The sequence below is a fragment of the Trichomycterus rosablanca genome, chromosome 18 (assembly GCF_030014385.1).
Source record: "Trichomycterus rosablanca isolate fTriRos1 chromosome 18, fTriRos1.hap1, whole genome shotgun sequence".
In the NCBI taxonomy this organism is placed as follows: Eukaryota; Metazoa; Chordata; class Actinopteri; order Siluriformes; family Trichomycteridae; genus Trichomycterus; species Trichomycterus rosablanca.
In genome coordinates this window covers 9,866,251-9,887,166 of record NC_086005.1, presented here as the reverse complement: position 1 = coordinate 9,887,166, position 20,916 = coordinate 9,866,251, and positions in this window count along the sequence as shown.

Genomic DNA, 20,916 nt, shown 5'->3' with positions numbered 1-20,916 from the left:
GTATCATGAATTGCATCGCATCGTGAGTAGTGTATCGTTACATCCCTAACAAGCAACTAGTTAACCCTTCAATTAGTCCTGCAATTTCTCCTTCCTGTTACCTCTCATGCTAAACTGCATCCCATGTACTTCAGTAACATTTTAAAACTAATTTGTTTAATTCATATTGTAAATTATTCCAATTCAGTATAGAAACATGGTACTGTTTTTTGTTCCATGAGTAAAACATTCAAGAGGGAGAATTGCCTCCTTTTAATGACCCGTAAGTCTAATGTGCTCTAAGGAGCGCCACCCTGTCCAGAGTATACTCCCGTCTCAAGTCTAATGTTTCCACAAAGGGTGCTATCATGACCCTGACCAGGAAAACCCTTTTTTTGTTAATGGAATGACTGAATGATGCAGCATATAGAGCTTTTATATCTTGCATTTGCAACTTTGCATTGAAAACAACGGGACTGCATGTTAGATTTTAAAAGCGAGTGCTTGTTTTGTCTCAGCTTTGATTCTAACTTCAATTTATTTTACTGTGAATAAGAGAAATTTTATATTTTACATTTAGGTTTATGTTGAATGATGACTGAAATTTTAAAACTGAGAAAACTAGAGATGTCTGAAATGTCTCTGAATTGCTTCGTTTCGATAAATACCAACATGTATTCTGTATATGTACTGTATATTTGTACAATGTATGAATTATTTTGGTTTGTAATAAAGCATTCAATTACCAGGAAAATGCTTTAAAATGTGTATTTTTTTCTGAATTAATTCTGATCACCAGTAATGGAACGTGTTTAATTATCTGCACCTCAGCTTCCTTTTGTTCATACAAACATCTGTACTGAATTGATTTGAAGTGCTGTGCCCTTGAGGAAATCCGACCTGAATTGTTACTTGTATAAAAGTGTCCTATCTATACAGGAACACTCATCCATTCTGCTAAAATCAGCTCAAAGCTGTTTGAATATTCAGTCTGGGAAGCCCCATGGGTCAAAATGTGCTTTTGTTATACACCCTGTAATTCTACAGCAGTGAAGTCCTTGTTATGTGTCTGAGCTGTTAGTATCAATGTGTCCTCTGCACATACTGATCAATAGCACAGTGTAAGAGGCTTTAAACCATGTTAGAACTGTATTGAGAAAGCATATCCTAGCGATTAGGATTTTAATACAGTTACAGAAAGTCAGGGATTATTTAGAAACACAGAGAGAACACTATCTTTATTTATGATATATTTATGTATTTATTTTTACAGTATACAAAAGTGAAAGCACCCCTGTTCAGCATTGAGATTTAACATAATTAAATTTATAGAAAGGTTTGACTAGTTAAACTGTAATGAAGAGCTCATACATTACAATGAACTGCAGCAAAAGTAGGTACAGCCTTCACTAGTGGGTTCTGTTAGTTCATTTAATATTTTGTATATCCACCATTGTTGGTTATGACAGATGCAGACCTCTTTGGCATAGATAATACCAGTGTAGCATACATCTGTGGAACGATATTCTGTTCTTCTGGCACTATCTTGTCAGCTCTTTTGGTTACATTCATGACAGGACAGGTAGTCAGTCACTGGTTACACAAGATTCATCAGTTCAAGTCTTTTATGTCAAACAGTCATGGACAATTTCGTATCTCCAATTCGCTTCACTTGCATATCTTTGGACTGTGGGAGGAAACCGGAGCTACCGAAGGAAACCCACGCAGACACGGGGAGAACATGCAAGCTCCACACAGGAAGGACCCGGACCGCTCCACCTGGGAATCGAACCCAGGACCTTCTTGCTGTACAGCAACAGTGCTACCCACTGAGCCACCGCCTCCACACAGAGAGGACCTGGACCGCTCCACTTGGAAATCGAACCCAGGACCTTTTTGCGGTAAAGCGACAATGCTACCCACTTAAGTATTCCGCCTTAAGTATATCTGACCTAATTAGTTTAATTCATTCATTAATATGTATTGTGTTATTTTAATGCAATACTATTTTGAATCCTTTACCATTTAAGTGATATTGATCAGGAGTGTGATCATTTTTGTACCGTATTTAATTGTGCTGCATGACCTGCAAATGTTGAGTGAGTGCGCCCTCTACTGGAAAAATAAATAACTAGGACCAACCAACATTACGTTTTCAACCTTTGAATGGCACTGTGGCCCTTCTGTATGTAAAAGCTTGTGATTACTACAGTAATGCATGGATGTACATATACTGATGGATAGATGAGTTGATGAATGTATGGATGGATTGGTGGATGGATAAATGGATTAATGATGTAAAGAAAAATAAAAGGAAAAAATGAATTGATATATGGTCTTCATCTTAATCTATTGTAAAAGGGCAGTGATAGTTCAGTGGTTAAGGTACTGGACTAGTAAACAGAAGGTTGCCAGTTCAAGCCCCACCACCACCAAGTTGTCACTGTTGGGTCCCTGAGCAAGGCCCTTAACCCTCAATTGCTCATCGTGTTCAGCTCATTGTGTAAGTCGCTTTGGATAAAAGCGTCTGCTAAATGCTGAAAATGTAATCTTTAATTTATATTTACAGTATATGTGTTGTTTTTTTCAGGATAATAATAAAATGTATTAACCAAAAATATATATACATAATATTTCAGTGTTTTGTTATAAAAACTACAATTATTATTGCTGTAAGGGAAGTTTATCTTCTTATTTATCTTATTTATCTGCGCTATTTTAGGGCGACCAATTCCCCGTTTGCGTCATGCTTCCTCTCCACCAATGTCAATCCCTGCTCTGATTGAGGAGAACGAAGCTAACCCACGCCCCCTCCGACACGTGGGCAGCATGCCGTATGCATCTTATCACCTACACATTGCTGAGTGCAGTGCAGCTCAGCGTTGTGTACGGAGAGACACCCTGACAGCACTCCTTTCTCATCTCTGTGCAGGCGCCATCAATCAGCCAGCAGAGGTCATAATTGCACCAGTCTTGGGAGAGAGACCCCATCCGGCTTAGTCCTGCCCATATCTGAACAACAGGTCAATCGTTGTTCACATGGCCGCTCTGCCTTAGACGGCAGGCAGAGCTGAGATTCGATACGATGTATTCGAGATCCCAGCTCTGGTTCCAGCGTGTGTTTTTACCGCTGTGCCACCTGAGCGGCAAGAGAAAATGTTTTATTTGTTGACAACATTTTATTAGCGGCGCTCGGGTTCTGCAACGGTAAAATACGCTAGCCCACCAGTGCTGAGATCTCAAGCTCTTCATTTCGAATCTCAGCTCTGCTATCAGTCTGCTGGGGGCCTACACCAACACACGATTGGCTGTGTGTCTCTAATGGACGGGCAATTGCTGAACAGGGTTCCTCATAACCCGATGGTGATCGATGGTGCCTGCACAATAATACGGGGGATAGTGGAGACTGGTGCGTGCAATACAAATCGCCATAAAAACCCACCACGTGCAAGTAAAACGAACAAAGCGGTCTGCTCTTGCTCATGTGTTGGAGGGGGTGTTAGGAGTGGAGTTCTGCAGCAAGGTAATTGGATATGACTAGATTGGGAGAAAATGTAACTCTTTTTTTCTTGTGAAGTTTAAAAATAATGTTCTGAAGAATTGATTAATTTATTTTCATTGCTGGTACTGACTAACACATCAAATCCACTAGAGTCATCCAAAAGCCTAAACATACAGACTTTAAATGTTTCATTTTTTCGTGTAAGTAGTTCATGAGTTTCACTCTTCAGACGCCTGATTTATTTATTCAGACGCCTGATTTATTTATTCAGACCCAGTTCAGGGTTCCAAGTTCGATTTCCACTGAAGCTGATTTCTTAGTTTTTCAGTTCATTAAAACCTAGCCTACAGACATGGCTTAACAAGCATCTAGAAATAATTCCACATCGGTGCAGACGTGACCACATTGTTATTAAATTATGAGTCTGAACAGAGCACAGATTGCAGATCAATCAGCTATTGCATTGCAGGAGCGTCTGAATGGCTAGAAAGAGCTAATGCACATTACACTGACGGTGCTGCAAGCCAAGCTGGCTTTTCTACAAGAATCATTTGGAGCACATTTTAATTGAATCAACTAAGAGCCCATTTCTATAATTAAACATGTCCATTAAACAAATGAAATAAAATGCAGATGAAAGCATGACCTCTTTAATGAATGCTGATTTTCTTTCACTTTTCTTATTTTTCTGCCAACTCAACACCCATAAAGGGCGGCACGGTGGCTCAGTAGCACTGTCGCCTGACAGTAAAAAGGTCCTGGGTTTGATTCCCAGGTTGGACGGTCCGGGTCCTTTCTGTGTGGAGTTTGCATGTTCTCCCTGTGTCTGTGTGGGTTACCTCTGGGAGCTCCGGTTTCCTCCCACAGTCCAAAGACATACAGGTGAGATAAATTAGAGATACAGAATTGCACATAACTGTGTTTGATATTAAACTTGAACTGGTAACTACCTGTCCTGTCATGAATGTAACCAAAGTATGAAACATGACGTTAAATTCCTAATAAATAACACCCATAAACCCTTGCTGCAGTGGTGCCATGGTGAGTTTCCAGCACCCTTCAATTATGTGTTATTTCATACACTGTTTTAATCTCTGTAATGCTCTTAATCTAGCTGGGAGTCTGACAGGCACAATCGACTGTCTCTGAGGGGGAAAGGGGTCAGTGCAGGGGTGGTGCAAGCAGTGGAAGGATTGTAAGCTGGAATTGGGAATGATTAGCTTGGCAAAATCCTTTTAAATGATCTATACCTCTGAGTCCCAGATTCTTCACCTATTGGAGAATGCATGTTGTGAATACATGATTTGAACACAAACTTGACGAAAGCTACAGTATATGTGAACACCTTATTATGAGCTTGTCAGACAACCTATTTCAAAATCTGGACCATTAGTATTAAGTTGCCCACCTTTCAACTTTAACAGTCTCTACAACCAGATTTTTAATGATGTCTGTTGATGTTTGTGTCCATTTAGTCAAAAGAGCATTTGTGAAGTTAAGGCATGGATGTTGGACGAGAAGGTCTACCTCTTAATCTACAGTACATTCCATATTATTCCAAAGTTGGTTCATGGGGTTGGGATCAGGACTCTGTGCGGGCCACTAGAATCCATTCACAGCATACAAAGTAGTGAAATGAACACAGATATTTAAATAAACAACGGTAATTTGCCAACTGTAAGCACATCTTGAACTTTTCTGGTGAGACTGTTCTAAATCTTCTGTTATATTATTCCAGACTTCTTTCAGCGCTTCCCAGAGTTCTTCTGTAGATATAGGCTGTCTTTTATTACTTTTTCTGTCCATGCTTGTTATCATGCTGAAAAATAAAACCCTTCCCAATCAGGCACTTTCCAGAAGGAATGGCATGATAAATTAAACCTGTCTGTAATTTCAGCATTCATGATCCCATCAATTCGAACAATATCGGCAACAACACTGGCAGAAATGCGGCCCCAATCGAGGACAGACCCTCGACCATGTTTCAATGAAATCCACAAGCACTCATTCTTCCATCACTCTCCAACTTTTCACATAGTGTCAACAACTGAACCAAAAAATTACAAACCTGGATTTGTCACTGGTTAACACTTTTTTTCAGTGATGTTTATTTCAATTTTTGTAAGCTTTAGCATATCTTTACCTTTTCACCTTGTTCCCCTTTTGTAAAAGTGGTTTCTTGGCTACTACCCTTCCAAAAAACAGATTAAGCTTCTTCCAACTGGAATTTTGAGACTGCAGTAGTCACTAAAATGGCATTTTGTGTTGAATTTGAAGAAATTACTAATACTGTGTTGGTCCCCCTTTTTCTGCCAAAACAGCCCTGCAACTGTGATGCACTGTGTATTCTGACACCTTTCTATTGGAACCAGCATTAACTTCTTTTGCAATTTGAGCTACAGTAGTTTGTCTGTTGGATCAGACTACAGGGGCCAGCCTTTGCTCACCACGTGCATCAATCAGCTTTGGCCGCCCATGACCGTGTTGCCGGTTTACCACTGTTCCTTCCTTGGACCACTTTTGATAGATACTGACCACTGCAGACGGGAAACACCGCACAAGAGCTGCAGTTTTGGAGATGCTCTGACCAAGTCGTCTAGCCATCACAATTTGCCCATTTTTCCAGCTTCTAACACATCAACTTTGATGATAAATTGTTCACTTGCTGCCTAATATATCCCACCCACTAACAGGTGCTGTGATGAAGAGATAATCAGTGTTATTCACTTCACCTGTCAGTGGTCATAATGTTATTCCTTATTGGTGTATATACACACTCTCACACACACCATTTTCCAGATTGCAGTTCTGAACATAATGTGTTGCTAAGCCTGTCCACTTTTATACAAACTTTTACCGTGTTTATGACCCTTTTCGCCTCCCAGTCACTTTCTTCATCACATTTGGCACCTCTGGCTTTCCATATCTGAGCGCACCGGCTTGCTGTCGGTCAGTGGTGACTTTCGGCAACTCTACAGCAGATTTCTGCTCTGTAATCCGAGATTAATTTTAAACTGTATTTTAAAACCTGTACACAGGCTTCAGATTCACCCATTCACACCAGTAACATCATGGCTTATACAGTGAATGGAAGGATTATTCCGCTGGTGCAGGTGGAGGATGAGGAGAATGCAAACACGATGAAGACAGGCTCATCATCATCATCAACATCCAAACATAAGAACTTCATGATCGGTACCCACAGAAGGCACCACAGGTACGAACACGGTATTAATCTAACCTTTTAAAATCCTGCATAAATGTAGCGTTTTATATCTGTTATTAACATGTTTCTACTATCATTCTGATATATTTGGAATAACCTGGAGTGGTTAAAATAAGAATTATATTCTGATATTTATAGAAACGTGAGCTACCAGAAGTTTAATTTCACCATACAGAATACAGAGTTGATTTATTATACCTGTCTAAACTTATTTACATTAATGATACCCCCCCACACACACACATCTTCCATACCCCCCCCCCCCCCCCACCCCACCCACACTCATGTTTGTTTACATTTCTCTCCTCTATTCATATGTTCAAATTTCATGCATAGTATAAAAAAAATCTAATATCTTCCTTTACTATTTTACCAAAGAGCTTTGCTGGATGCTTGATTCTTTTAACTATGTGCATTTAACTGTAGAAGCAGCTTGTTTGTTTACATTTCTCTCCTTTATTCAAATGTTCAAATTTCATGCATAGTATAAAAAATCTGTCTAATAAGTTCCCTTACTATTTTACCTAAGAGCTTTGCTGGATGCTTAATTCTTTTAACTGTGTGCATTTAACTGTAGAAGCAGCTTGTTTGTTTACATTTCTCTCCTCTATGCAAATGTTCAAATTTCATGAATAATATAAAAAAAAATCTAATATCTTCCTTTACTATTTTACCAAAGAGCTTTACTGGATGCTTAATTCTTTTAACTATGTGCATATAACTGTAGAAGCAGCTTGTTTGTTTACATTTCTCTCCTTTATTCAAATGTTCAAATTTCATGCATAGTATAAAAAAATCTAATATCTTCATTTACTATTTTACCTAAGAGCTTTGCTGGATGCTTAATTCTTTTAACTATGTGCATATAACTGTAAAAGCAGCTTGTTTGTTTACATTTCTCTCCTCTATGCAAATGTTCAAATTTCATGCATAGTATAAAAAAAATCTAATATCTTCCTTTACTGTTTTACCAAAGAGCTTTACTGGATGCTTCATTCTTTTAACTATGTGCATATAACTGCAGAAGCAGCTTGTTTGTTTACATTTCTGTCCTTTATTCAAATGTTCAAATTTCATGCATAGTGTAAAAAATCTGTCTAATAAGTTCCCTTACTATTTCACCTAAGAGCTTTGCTGGATGCTTAATTCTTTAAACTGTGTGCATTTAACTGCAGAAGCAGCTTGTTTGTTTACATTTCTCTCCTCTATGCAAATGTTCAAATTTCATGCATAGTATAAAAAAAATCTAATATCTTCCTTTACTGTTTTACCAAAGAGCTTTACTGGATGCTTAATTCTTTAAACTATGTGCATATAACTGCAGAAGCAGCTTGTTTGTTTACATTTCTGTCCTTTATTCAAATGTTCAAATTTCATGCATAGTATAAAAAATCTGTCTAATATCTTCCTTAACTATTTTACCTAAGAGCTGTGCTGCTTAATTATTTTACTATATGTATATAACTGCCGAAGCAGCTCTCCTCTATTCATATGTTCAAATTTCACAATACAGAATACAGAGTTGATTTTATTATACCTGTCTAAACCTATTTATATTAATGACACCCCCACACACACCTTCCGTAGCCTCCCCCACCCACCAGAACCTTAAATCATGTATAGTATAACCTAACTGCATGCTTTTGCACTGTGGGAGGAAACCGGAGCTCCCGGAGGAAACCCAGGCAGACACGGGGAGAACATGCAAACTCCACGCAGAAAGACCTTCTTGCTGTGAGGCAAGAAAACTGTATAAAAAATAGAATTAATGTTTTACTGAAGCATCATTTCAGAAGCTGTGTGTATATGTGTGTGTACGTGTTTGTATATGTGTGTGTGTTGGCTCCTGTCGGTCATAACAAGGTCGTCCTGTTGTCAGCTACAGTCATTTTCTAAACACTCAAGTGTAATGAAGCAAAAGCTTATTCTGAATCATTTCATTGTGCTCAGCCTGTCACAGTGGGAAAATATTTACTGACAGTTGAAATTCTTACTGTAGATAGACCATACATCCACTTTATTCCAGACTTGCTTTGGGAGAAAAATGCATCAGAACAGGTCTTTGAAAATGTCTAAATAGTCTGGGATTTGGGTTTTGCCTTCATGTTACTACATTATGTTTTCATTTTTGCGTGGCTTTACCCCTTTTTGTACACTATATTGCCAAAAGTATTCGCTCGTCTGCCTTCACATGCATATGAACTTGAGTGACATCCCATTCTTAATCCATAGGTTTCCACAAGGTTTAGGAGTGTGTTTATGGGAATTTTTGACCATTCTTCCAGAAGCGCATTCATGATCAGACACTGATGTTGGACGAGAAGGCCTGGCTCGCAGTCTCCCCTCTAATTCATCCCAAAGGTGTTCTATCGAGTTGAGGTCAGGACTCTGTGCAGGCCAGTCAAGTTTTTCCACACCAAACTCACTCATCCATGTCTTTATGGACCTTGCTTTGTGCACTGGTGTGCAGTCATGTTTGAGGAACAGGAAAGGGCCATCCCCAAACTGTTCCCACATAGATGGGAGCATGAAATTGTCCAAAATCTCTTGGTATGCTGAAGCATTAAGAGTTCCTTTCACTGGAACTAAGTGGCCGAGCCCAACTCCTGAAAAACAACCCCACACCATAATCCCCCCTCCACCAAATTTTACACTCGGCACAATGCAGTCAGACAAGTACCGTTCTCCTGGCAACCGCCAAACCCCGACTCGTCCATCGGATTGCCAGATGGAGACGCGTGATTCGTCACTCCACTTTACACCACTGCATGCTTGGTGATGTAAGGCTTGGATGCAGCTGCTTGTGATTGGTTAGCCTGTCAATCAAGACTTAAACCATGATGGGCAAAAATGAGATGCTTACATTTTTGTAATGGTACATGGTAATTCCTGATTTTATACAACCAGAATATTTGTGTGTGTGTGTGTGTGTGTGTGTGTGTGTGTGTGTGTGTGTGTGTGGACAAAGGTGGGAAAAGGGGCACTAATGACACTTTCAGATTTTCAGTATTTTTAGTTGCAACAAAATTAAATCAATTTGTACCTCAATTGTTCCTTAATTGTTCACTGGCTTTTGATTTAAAAATGTAAATTTATTTTTAGCTTTTTAATTTTAGCTTTTTGATTAAAGTATAAATAAGATACATTTTTTCAATATATTCTATATGTTACATTTAGCAAATAAATGAGTGGTTGATAGTAGTTGTTGTATGAAAGTGTGCAGAAGTTCTCTGTTGACAGTGAGCTGTTTATGAACTGAACATGCCAGTTAATCAGTTTGTCATTGAAAATAAGAGCCTTGCTGTCAGTTATCCTTTAGCTTTGCTCTACTTATCTGTTCCCCTTAACCTTGAAGGACGTCTAGATCTTGAGCAACATATCTGGAATATCTGTCCCATCGGCTTACGTTTTCTGCAAGGATTTTGCTAGACAGTTAAAGTTTATACATCACTTATTTTGCTTACCAGGAAAAAAAAAGAATTTGCTTAACACTGCGTTAGTTCTTTATAATTATGTGTAATTAAAAAGGTGTATAAAGGCCTGCGAGCAACACATTATTTAGCAGAAAATGAAACCTGCTCAGACCGATTTTCTTTTTCATTTCAATGCAGGCATGTTTTAGTTCATGCTGTTCTTAATGTCCTTAATCTTCATGTTTTGCATTGTCCTTATTTGGATATATCCAATTTTTATGAGCACTTTCATACCCTAGTCACAATACCCTTTCTGTCCATGGAGTACCACAAACATCCCTAACGTGCATGCTATGCTCTCTGTATTTCTCCATCATTTGTACTTCAATCTTCAACCAGACATCAGGAGTTAATTTCCCCTCTGGCCTTCTCTCCCTCAGACACTGGTGCCACCGCTGAGATTTGAACTAGCTCCTTTTCAATGTTCTATTTAAACCGAATGCAACAATCAGCCGTAATATTGTCATGTTTTTTTTGCCATTTAGATGCTTTATCTAAATGCTTTATGTAATAAGAGATGGTTTCCTACTTGCTACCCTCCCAAAATCATATTCTGCCTTCCCTAAACTGTTGCTGCTATTTATAATTGATTTGTTACACCTGTTAGCAATTGTTGAAGCTGAACCACATGCATTCAGTAATTAAAAGGGGTGTCCCAATACTTTTGTCCATATAATGTATTTAGAATAAATTATATACTGTACTTCCAACTATATAGGGTTAAAAACATATAATGTCCTTTCCTGCTCCAGCTTGATTGAGTTTGATGTGTAGGATTGTCAGTGGTCTGCCTCTGGGATGAATAAAAGCATTGCTGAAATGTTAATTGGACTGTCAGTTGGTACATCTATTTCTGACCTAACAAATGCTTTACTAAATGGGCAGACACTTTAAAATGCTTTTTAGATAAGCATAAACTGTAAAAGGGGAGGTGATGGGAAGTTGTCAATTCCATTTTGGTGCTGATGGTTTTGGAATGGGATGTTTAACAAGCTCATGGCCTGTTATTCACATACCTTTGGTCATTTACTATATCTTGTTTTATATTCTTCTATACGTCTATATCCAACAAATGTGTAATGTTTATTAAGTAGAGGCTAAACTGCAGGAGTACAGGAACCTGAAAGCGCTGTGATTTATTTTAGTCCACCAACTTAATTAGATATGTTGTGCCAAACCAAACCCCCGATCGGTATTTCCCAAAGTGTCAGTCCTGTTTAGCTCCTAAATTCCCGCACTGATAACCACTATCCTCTCTCAGACATTACTGAGTGTGGACGTGCTTTATCTTTACCTTCTGGGAGATCGAGTACACCTAAAATTAGATTATTCTTAGTTCTGGATTGGTGTCGTATATCAAACACGCTGCAACAATGCTCCACAATTGTTCCTCCAGCTTTATATTAAACTTTTAGCTCTTAAGGGATTAGTGCAATCTTTTAATTGTCCCTTGGCAAAAATAAAGTACATGGCATGGTAACAAGAAGGAAACTAGTGCAACCAAGAGAAACGTCAAAGCTCATCTGACTTTTACAACAAAATGCACCTGGATGATCCACAAGCCTGTTGGGATAATATTGTATTATTACTTTTTTTGTGTATTTATGTGTTGTATACATATTCCTTCCAATTTAATAATGGCCAGTTTACTTTTTGAAATTCTCTTGCTGCACAATGGTCAAAGAGACTATCTTGCACCTTTTCAACACACTGCATCTTTTCACCTGCCATTGGCACAGAGGGTCCAACATTAAGCTGTATCATGTACAGAAGTACAAGCTATGAATTCCGTGAAACCCCCACCGCTAGTTTAGGGACCTTAACCAGACAGCAGAGGTCACAAATGTACAGTGGTAGTCAGGCCCAGTCAACCATCCTACTTCATAGCCCGTGCAAGGTCAATAGCACCACCTGGGATTCAAACTGTAGAGCTTGAGATCTCTGCAGTGATGCACTACTGCATTAGTCCGCTGTGTCACAAAGATTGCGTTTTTGGAATGCCTGAGGCTGTGGGCACACGGGTGCTCCTCAACAACTCACGGCACCCAACCACATCTTCAGTCATCCTGACTTTGTCTGACCACTTAAATCAGATATGGGAGGGAAGATGGAGTGAGGTAGAATCTGTGCAGGTTTGCATGTTCTCCTCACTGTAATCATCTACATTCTTGATAAAGGTGGACATTGTCAGATATGACAAATGAGCTGGTGTGTGTGTGTGTCACAGTCTGTACTGTTGTTAAGAAGATAATAATCATTATCTCAGTCTTTTTGTTTCTTCAACATCGACTTTATTCTGAATTCATTGCTAATTTTTTAGCAAAGTGCTAATAAGCTAATGAGTGCTAATAAGCCTATCTGTGAGTAAGTAAACAATGTCCTAAGCAGGTCTGTGTTTACATGTGCTCATTAGAATAGCTATATACGATTTTTACAGACTATTTGGAATTTAATTTTGTTCATTTTCTTTTTCATCTAGAGAGCTTGCTCAATCACACTATTATTTTTTATTATTTTTTTAATTTTAGCCACATGAGGGCAGACTTGGGACACACACTAGCTTTCAAAACAACGCAGCACTTCTACTTTAGCATAAAAAAGCTTTATTGTGTGCCGATGCTAAGCTCTTCTAGTGATATAATAATGTATTTATTACAATAATTCACACATATGAATAAATGGTTTTGGTTAAGTTTGGACACTTCTGCTCAAATTCCATGTTTTATAAAATTTTTGAGTTGAAAACTACACAATATTTTCTACAGTGGTTAAACGTTCAGTGCACATTTGCTATTTCTGTGCTAAATTTAACATACTGGAAAATCAAAATAAAACAAAGAATTTTTTTTTCACTTTCAACAGCTTGTGGCTTTTACTTATTCTCTGTCAGAAAACCAGAAAAAAAACATGGAATTTGGGGATGGGGTGCACAAACTTTTGTATAAGAAGGTACAGGTACAGTATTCATTTTTTTAATGCATATTGGTCATAAGGTCTGCTTTATTTTGATTAGTGTTGTGTTGGACCCAGATACGCTGTGCAAAAGGCAAGAATACACCCTGGCTGAGACTTCAAGCCAACAGACACTTTGACTTACTCACTTATTCACACTTACAGTTAAGAGCATCCACTCAGAATACACAGAAAAAACTTTCAAATACTGGAAAAACAGGCCAAAATAAAAAATATTAAAAAAAATATTTAAAGCTTTAGATATTGTTTCAAAAAGAACGGAAATGTGCAAAAAGTCTGAATCCGTTAAAATATTTTCTGATGTATCTACACAGTATTCAGTATCTACAGAAAGTATTTGAGAGTTCAAGAGAGGCTTTATTGTCATTTCAGCTATATTAGGGTTGCCAACCGTCCTGTAAAATACGGAATCATTCCTTATTTGGAAACTATTCCATATTGAACTGATACGGGACGTGCTTTGTTCCGTATTTTTATCAGTGGGAGAGAAATGCTGCAGATTAGACTGAGACAGGGCGATATGTATAAAACAGAAGGAAACTGCTGCTACCGTGGGAATTAGAAAGCGTTTGGTTATTGTTTTAAGTAGTGTTCACTTTTAGTTTTAGTAACGTCGTGTGTGCGCAGGCATATCAGCATAACAACCTGTTTATTACTCCGCTGTTTGAGTAGCGCAATGGGCAGAGCGCATATTTTTCCGCCCTAAACTAAAGTAACACAGGCAGGGCCGGCGCTATGGGGGCGCAGATTTTCTCACTGCCACCCTAAGCAACGCAGTCCAAAACCGGGGCTGCATGTCAGTGTGAAGATGGATTATGTAAAAATGTTGTTTGCACTATTGAGATAAAATGTTACATGATGTTCTTTTGCATGTTGTTTTTCAAAAATATGGTTTTGATTTATTATTATAAAGAATGAAAATAATATAAAAATAAAAATGTTAAACAGCCTAAACAGCCCTAACCTAGTGCAACCCTAGACCGCCTACAGCCCCCCCCCCCCCCCACATCCCGCTCAGGTAAACAAACGCTATGCCACCCCCCACCCTATGCCTTCCGCCAACCTGCAAGCCCAGGGTGTTCCTTATTTCCAGTTCTGAAAGTTGGCAACCCAAGGTACAGTATTCAATTGTTTTAATGCATAATGTTCATAAGGTCTGCTTTATTTTGATTAGTGTTGTGTTGGACCCGGATACGCTGTGCAAAAGGCAAGAATACACCCTGGTCAAGACTTCAAGCCAACAGACACTTTGACTTACTCACTTATTCACACTTAAAGCTTTAGATACTGTTTAAAATCACAGAAATGTGCAAAAAGTTTTCAGTATCTACAGATAGTTCAAGAGAGGCTTTATTGTCATTTCAGCTATATACAAGTACATATTAAAATGAAACAACGTTCCTCTAGGACCAGGGTACAACACAGAACAAAAAGTGCAAGACAATACAATATACACAGTGCCGCTAAAAACAGTACAGTAAATACAAAAAGGCCTTCAACAAATACAAAAAAAGTGCAAAAAAAAAAAGCCAGTGCATGTTCTGATATACAGTTAGCAGTATAGGGTTTTTTTTAATATAAAAAGAGTAAAGTGCAAATAATGCAATATTGTGCAAAGATTCAAGTAATAGAGTCACTAAGTAGTTGTATGTGTTGGAGTTGTCAGAGTCCAGGGAACAAGACTGTGTTGGTTGTGTGTGTGTGGTCGTGTGTGGTCATGTGTGCATTGTATGTGCATGTAAGTTTAAGTGTGTGTATGTTTGTATGAGTGTGTATATGTATGTGAGTAACTGTGTGTGTGTGCATGTATGTGTGCAATTAAGTATGTGAGTGTATGTTTGTGTGTGTGTGTGTGCGTACGTGTGTGTGAGCATGTGTATAAATGCGTGTGTGTGTATAAGAAGGCATGATTGTGTGTCAGAATCTAAGTGTGTTAGTGTATGTATGTATATGTGCAAGTGTGTGTGACTATATGTATGTGTGTGCTTGTGGGTGTGCATAGGTTAGTGTATGTAAGTTTGTGTATGAGTGTGTGTGTGTGTATGTTTGTGTGAGTGTGTATATACAGTATGTGAGTAATTGTGTCACAGTCTAAGTGTGTGTATGTATGTATGTGTGCATGTGAGTGTTAGTTTGTGTATGTGTGTGCGTATGTGTGTATATATTTGTAAGAGTAATATGTGTCAGGATCAAACTCCTTAACTTCTGTAGACACTTTATTGTATCTTTTTTCAACTTTCCTTAGTCCAACAATGCATTTTATGGCCTGATATGATTAGATGTAATAAACATTCAATAACAGAGACAATAAGTAAGGAGGCATTTACTTTTACCCAGCATTCTGTGATGATCCCACCTGTGTTAATGAAATTGTGGGATAGAAAGTGGGACGATTCGATTCAGTCTCATCATGTGCGCTCTGCCTGATGCTGTCATATGTTATTTTTGTCTCTATAATGAAAGACTGTGGGAATAACTGTCTTTCATTATAGACTGTGGGACTCGCTGAATCTCTTTTTTTCAAGTCCAAGTTTCAAGTTTTTCTTACTTCTATCTGCCTTACCAGTTAGGGGTTGCCGCAGCATATTATTCGTCTCCATCTTCACTGTCCTAAACATCCTCCTTTGTTACACCAACCACCTGCATGTCCTCCTCCCTTACCACATCCATACTCTTCAGCATCCTTTCCTCCTTAGCACCTCTCTCCCCACAGAACTCTTATCCTTCCTCTGCACATGCCCAGACCATCTCAATCTGGCCTCCCTAACTTTAATGATTTTTGCCCAAACCGCCTTAATCTGGCCTCTCTAACGTCACTTCTACTGAGAATCTCAGCGTCTTCATCTCTGCCACCTCCACCTGCCTCTCCTGTTTGTCAGTGCCACTGCCTCCAAGCTGTACAACATAGCCGGCAGTAATGATTGCTTTAAATTGATCACCATACAGACACAGGAGTTGGTTGCATTTATCACATGTGGACTGATTATGAGCTTTTGTCCTTGGACAGATCCAACAAGTGTCAAGCTTTCCTGGAGGCACAGATGTTTTCTCCACATCATAATCTAAACATAACATAATTCTGAGTTAAATTAAAACCAGTATAAGTTCAAGTTGGTTGCACAGTGGTACAGTGGGTACTGCTCTTCCCTTACAGCAAGAAAAGCTAAGTGGTCAGGGTCTTTTCTGTGTGGAGTTTGCATGTTTTCACTGTGTCCATGTTCTCCGGTTTTCTCCCACAAGTCCAAAAGACATGCAGTCAGGTCAACTGGATCTACTAAAAATTACCAATGGGTGTGTCTGTGTGTGCGTCTGCCCAGTGATGGACTGGCAACCTGTCCGGGGTGTTTCCAGTTACCCAGTGGTGGTAAAATAGACAATAAATAAATAAATTCAAGCAGCTCATGTCACAAATGAAAACTCATGTATTAAGAAGAAAGACAGTGTTGCACATGTGATGTCTCACTTGCTTCCCATATCCGAGTTTCCTAAAGATGCAATACTGTCATATCACATCACTAGTTAGAGATCTTACTTTATGTTTCACGTTTAACTGTACAGTTATAAATTCTAAAAAGTGTCGCTCTTTTGATGGTTCCTGAATATTATTTCACTACACGTTCCTGGATAATTAAAGGAAGCGGAGCAGTGGGTGGTCACAGCATGGGGCTTTCTAATAGGCTGCATGGAAAATCCTCGACAAACTCACTGTGCCCAGTGATAGAATCCATGTTCATAGTGTAGCTCCCCCTAGTGTTCATAGTATGTCTTGTCAAGGGTTAACGTTGTTTTCTTTGGTCGTAGTACCTGTCTTGTTCCTTGTTTTGTGTCTCTGCACATGCGTCCTGTTTAATAATCTGTCTTAGATGGTCAGACCCTGCATTAGCACTACAGCTCCTGGGATTTGTAGTCTGTTCAGGACTACAATGGGCTGATTTAAGCTGTGAAATTCTCACTCACTCACTCTCTTAACCGCTTATCCAATTAGGGTCGCGGGGGGTGCTGGAGCCTATACCAGCTTTTCAAAGGGCGCAAGGCACACAGTAACACCCTGGACGGGGCACCAGTCCATCGCAGGGCAGACGCACATACACACACCCATTCTCCTATAGGGCAATTCAGTGTCTCCAATTAACCCTGACTGCATGTTTTTGGACTGTGGGAGGAAACCGGAGCTCCCGGAGGAAACCCACGCAGACACGGGGAGAACATGTAAACTCCGCACAGAAAGGACCTGGACCGCCCCGCCTGGGGATCGAACCTGGGACCTTCTTGCTGTGAGGCGACAGTGCTACCCACCGAGCCACTGTGTCGCCCTGATTTTTGCTGTGAAATTGACAATTTAAAACATTATTTCTTGATCATATTTATGAGTTTTAGCATAAATATTCTTTTATTTTTTCTTTCATTTTCATTAACCACTTCATTCTGGTCAGGTCTGAGTGAGGTGCCACTGGGAAACATGGTGCAAGGCAGGAATACCCTGGACAGGATGCCAATCCATTGCAGGGCTTTGGCTATCCCCCACTCAGATATAGCCAATCATGTCTGTGTAGACGCATGGCCGATAGCACAGCTGAGATTAGAATCTGGATCTTAGCAGTAGTGGGCTAGTATAATAGACCGCTGCACCACTTGAATGCCAATGTTTAAATACATGATGTACAAACACAGAACAAAAGTGGTTAATGACTTCTTTATCTCACTGTTTAAGAGCACAACTGCCTTAATCTGCCTTTTCCCCCCACTTTAAGCTTAATTATGCATTTTATTCATTTTATGTCCCTCATTTTATAGCATAACTTAATAAAAATCATTCTGCTAGAGAGATCTTGATGAACTGTTTTCAATAACAGAGCATTCCTACTAATGAGTCGACACTAGCACAGATGCTTTTGTGTTCTCGTATACTGAATAATGAGATAAAGTGTCCACTGTGTAACAAACAAGCTGGCACTACTGCTTGGCAGCCTGACATAGCCATCAGATCCAGTGGTGCTTTACTTCTGATCTTCCTCTAGGAGTCCATGTTACCCATACGAGCAGACATGCAGCTATAAATAGCTCGCTCAGAATTCAGCCTCAGTGGGTCTGACAGTAAAAACTGGTGCACCAAAATATGAAACATTTACAGCTGCTATGGGGAAATGGATTGAAGTGGTGGTGGTTCACTGTTTGACTAGAAATATTTGGACAAATCGAGGCCCTTAAGGACTTGGTTTGATGAGCTGGGTGTGAAGAAATGCCCACACAGTGCCCTGACCTCAGCCCTAATGAACATCTTAAGGATAAACCAAAATGTTGATTGTAATACAGGACTTCTCGTCCAAAATCATTGCCTTACCTTATAAATGCTATTTTGACAGAATGGGGACTAAATGGCATGAAATTCCCACACACCCACATTCCAGTATCTTAAAAGGCAATGGAAAGCCTACCCAGAAGAGTGACAAATGAATGCCCATGGTTTAGAATAGATGTCAAACAAGCTGATAGTCAGGTGTTCACAAACACTCTACCCACATATAAAGCTGATTCTCATTCTGCTCAGGACTGTGAAACAGGGACATAAAATCTCCAGAAAAATCTATACACACCCAGAGACCATTTCTCTCAGTCAGTTTTAAATCCGTTCTGTCTCAAATAGCTTGCTAACATAAAAGGATTTCTTGCAGAACATGACTGTAAGGCTAAGGTAAAACTGCAGAGGGTTGAATTCAACCGATGTGCTGATTCAGCGAGATTTGGAGGGGTGCGTTAGGGAGTTATATTTGGCTCTGCATCTGTCTAGTGAGGCAGAAACAGCAACTTTCGGCTGTTTTTAGCGACCTCACAGAGGGTTGGTGGGATTCTGCAATATTGATGCGGTCAAGCAAGCCTGGAGGAGCTGGGCAGGGAGGAGAAGATGGATGAGATGTTGTGTTTACTAATGAAGTTGACAGGACTTTTGATCAATTTTCTAGGATCTTAACCACTCAGTTTTTCTTATGATGTAAGGGACAGTGATAGCTCAGTAATTAAGGTACTGGACTAGTAATGATTTCCGTATCAAGCCCCGCCTTTTGCCAGGTCGCCTCAAATTGTATTCAGTCAAAATTGTAAGTCGCTTTCGATAAAAATGCTAAATGACCTAAATAAAACTGAAATAATGGTGAGGTTCTCGAATTCCTATTCTTGGTGCCTGAAATCCAGCTTCCAACTATATTTACTAAACCTTGAAGTTTAAACATGTTATTTGCATCAGGTGTGTTTACGGAGATCTTCAGTACCAGAAATATACACAGGTTTACACATGGCACTTTCAGTGCGCTTATAAGACCTGTGTGTGATAATTTAACCAAATGTTGTCCAATTATATATAAAAATAATTAGAATTAAATAGAATGAAATGCCTTTATATATATATACAAGGGTTGGACAAAATAACTGAAACACCTGTCATTTTAGTGTGGGAGGTTTCATGGCTAAATTGGACCAGTCTGGTGGCCAATCTTCATTAATTGCACATTGCACCAGTAAGAGCAGAGTGTGAAGGTTCAATTAGCAGGGTAAGAGCACAGTTTTGCTCAAAATATTGCAATGCACACAACATTATGGGTGACATACCAGAGTTCAAAAGAGGACAAATTGTTGGTGCACGTCTTGCTGGCGCATCTGTGACCAAGACAGCAAGTCTTTGTGATGTATCAAGAGCCACGGTATCCAGGGTAATGTCAGCATACCACCAAGAAGGACAAACCACATCCAACAGGATTAACTGTGGACGCAAGAGGAAGCTGTCTGAAAGGGATGTTCGGGTGCTAACCCGGATTGTATCCAAAAAACATAAAACCACGGCTGCCCAAATCACGGCAGAATTAAATGTGCACCTCAACTCTCCTGTTTCCACCAGAACTGTCCGTCGGGAGCTCCACAGGGTCAATATACACGGCCGGGCTGCTATAGCCAAACCTTTGGTCACTCGTGCCAATGCCAAACGTCGGTTTCAATGGTGCAAGGAGTGCAAATCTTGGGCTGTGGACAATGTGAAACATGTATTGTTCTCTGATGAGTCCACCTTTACTGTTTTCCCCACATCCGGGAGAGTTACGGTGTGGAGAAGCCCCAAAGAAGCGTACCACCCAGACTGTTGCATGCCCAGAGTGAAGCATGGGGGTGGATCAGTGATGGTTTGGGCTGCCATATCATGGCATTCCCTTGCCCCAATACTTGTGCTAGATGGGCGCGTCACTGCCAAGGACTACCGAACCATTCTGGAGAACCATGTGCATCCAATGGCGGTGCCGTGTATCAGGATGACAATGCACCAATACACACAGCGAGTCAGGAAACGTTTTCCTCCACCAGCATCACGTAGTGACCTGGCCACTATCCTGCAAGAAGAATTGCTTAAAATCCCTCTGAGCACTGTGCAGGACTTGTATATGTCATTTCCAAGACGAATTGACGCTGTATTGGCCGCAAAAGGAGGCCCTACACCATACTAATAAATTATTGTGGTCTAAAACCAGGTGTTTCAGTTATTTTGTCCAACCCCTGTATATATATATATATAGGTGTACAGTACAAGTTCAGAGAGGTCATTGTATGGCACCCCTGGAGCAGAGAGGGTTAACAGTGGCTGCAGAGCTGGGATTCGAACTCTCAACCTTTCAGTCGATAGTTTGTCCAACGCCCTACTCACTAGGCTACCACTGTCCCTAGTCAGCATTTTATTGTAGATTATTTAATGACTGATGATTTGCGAATCCACCGCCATGTCACGT